Source organism: Siphateles boraxobius, unplaced genomic scaffold, assembly GCF_051911475.1.
Source record: "Siphateles boraxobius isolate OS27281-9 unplaced genomic scaffold, OSU_SipBor_1 254, whole genome shotgun sequence".
Lineage (NCBI taxonomy): Eukaryota > Metazoa > Chordata > Actinopteri > Cypriniformes > Leuciscidae > Siphateles > Siphateles boraxobius.
The window spans coordinates 40001-42511 of NW_027508870.1; the positions used below are offsets into that span (position 1 = coordinate 40001).

Genomic DNA, 2511 nt, shown 5'->3' on the forward strand with positions numbered 1-2511 from the left:
CAGTAGCACACAACACCTGATACCATAGTACCTCCACAGTACTTTTAGTAAGGGTGTAAACCTGTGGAAATAATTCACTCATCTCGCGTAAAATAGACAAAAAACGTCTAAAGAGAGAGATAACACACCTCGAACCCGGACGATCTGTATCCAGCGCAGAAGGTTCTGATGAACCAGCAGGTTCCGATTATTCAGATGCAGAGATCCGCGAGTGTGTTGCTGCTGTGTAACCTCTGCCTGACACACACACACACACACACTCTCTCTCTCTCTCTCTAAATATAACACAAGCCGAATCCCGCTGATTTCTGCAAATGTTTCAAATCGACGATCAGAGCTGGTGATCGATCACAGATTAGGGTATGAGAGTGTGTATCGATGAGCCCTTTGTCTGGTCGCTGTCATCATGGCTCTGTGTGTGTGTGTGTGTGTGTGGCGGGTTTTAAGCGGAATGACCCGATCGTGATGATTCAGCACGGCGAGCCCTTTAAAACGCGCGTCCCGCTCAACGCGCGCGGCGGCGTCATGTGACGCGCAAAATATGAACACTGATAGTTATGATATAGTAAACAATACACATTAATACATTATTGTAATATTAACACTGTTTTATTATTCACAACTTGCTGGTATAGCTAAATACATAGGGTAATTATATGTATTTAAACATAACGGGAAATTACATATTCATTTCTATAAATAGTTCTCCAGATCACTAGTAGTTTAGTAATGTGTGACTTTAAAAAAAAAGTTGTTTTGGGTGATATAGCTTTTTTTTTTTAATCATATTTTTACAATCCATTTGCGAAAAAAGTATTGTGATGAATTACATATTCAAATTATTTATTAATGACATATTCATAACTATAAAATAGTTAGTAAGACGACATCCACTAAGAATTAATGCATAATACTGTGATGCTTCAAAAAAAAAGAAACCAAAAAGCAAAGCACAGCATATTTGAAACTTTTTAAATACAAAATACATAACTTTTATTCTAAACCCTTGACAATTTAATTTTTCAATTAAATCATTTTAATTAATAGCCTACATTATTATTATTATATAATTAACAATAATAATACTGCTTCTTTTCTCTTTTTTGTGCATGTTCTTTATTTAATTCCTTATTGTATTTGCAAATGGTTCATGTTCTGCACTAAAAAAAGAAACTGACATACACACTCACACGCACGCGCATACATAAACACACAGTGTCGTGCACACTCAGCAAAACAGGTCTGAGCTGAGCGACTCTCGTCCCCGTTATAAACACATTTAACCTCGACACGCTTACCGAACGCGTCCGGGAACGTCTCGAGCTGCAGATTACGGTGTCCGGTGGAAACGGAGAGAATCCAGCGGGAGTTTCTCGCTGTTGTCGGCGAATTTGTGACCGTGTTGATCCTCTTTCTCTCGCGCTGAAGCCAGACGTCATATGATTCGGCTTGGTCACGTGGTTTCATTCATGAAGGACCTACGCAACGGCAGCGCGACTCTTAAAGGAACACGCGCGTGCTGAGCGCTCACAAAAAGAGCACAAATGCATTTTAATAAATCCTAACACAATAAAACACAATAAAGGTCAATAAACACAACATCTTTATAAATAGTACTGAGAATGTTACGTATTTTGAACACAAAGCACAACTTGGGACTGATGCACTGCCTCCGAAATCGCGTACTGTCTGAGTAAAAACTTCATTTGATTTTTAACTTACTTTGCGACTGTAATAATAAAGTATTTTGTATATAGTATGTGTGTAGTATGAATGAAATTCGACATCCGCCATGTTGTCACCATCACGTGATCTACCACGACAGTGGCATAACTTCACTTGCATTCATAAATACTTTCCGTGGGCAGCTAATGTTAATGTGAATATGTAAAACCTCATGTTCTTATGGCATTGAATTATTTATTTATTTTAAATCCCGTGGGATTGTAAATTGTCCATCGAATGCGCAGTTCAGAATCTTGCCGGAAGTACACTGTAAAAAAAAATTATAAACAATTGCAGCCTTAAATTAAGTTTAATCAACTTGGATTCAATTATGTAAAACTAACTTTAAAAAGCTGAAAATTGTTGTCAATAACTTATTGATCATATAATTTTTTTACAGTGTAGTAGATCATCCAGGTATCTTTCGCCTACTGTTTTTAGCAACAATGTTTAAATGTTAAACTCAGGTGAAGCTGCATTGACTTCCATCAGAATTGCTCAAATTGGAGGAAGCTGATGTGACGATTCACTGCGGTTTAGAAGATCCGTCAGAACCAGAGCCCGTCTTCCTCTTTCTCTCTGCAGCCGCCAGCTGTACAGCAATGATAAAACATATCTGTTCAAACACACACTTCTCTGTTCACACTCCTTCCCAGTAGCTCTTTTCCGAGAATATCAGTGCTGTGGAAGCTAGACAGAAATAAAGAGCTGAAATGCATCTGCAACTCGGAAGGTGGTTTTGAGCAAATATCTGGACGGATTTGTGGAATCCAATGGACACTTCGG

General features: G+C 38.3%; 1 protein-coding gene across 2 annotated transcripts in view; it reads right to left on the bottom strand.

Annotated features, from left to right (window-relative positions):
- The window catches only part of LOC143751375 (transcription factor MafG), a 37197-nt gene extending 35762 nt beyond the window's left edge, over positions 1-1435 (bottom strand). Inside the window, exon 1 of one of the 2 annotated variants that reach the window (XM_077243942.1) lies at positions 1299-1435. The gene's annotated coding sequence lies outside the window, so the exon portion shown is untranslated. Of the gene's footprint in view, positions 1-128; positions 422-1298 lie in introns of those variants that run through there. The other variant, XM_077243943.1, reaches the window with a different exon arrangement.
- Between the last annotated feature and the right edge of the window lie 1076 nt (positions 1436-2511).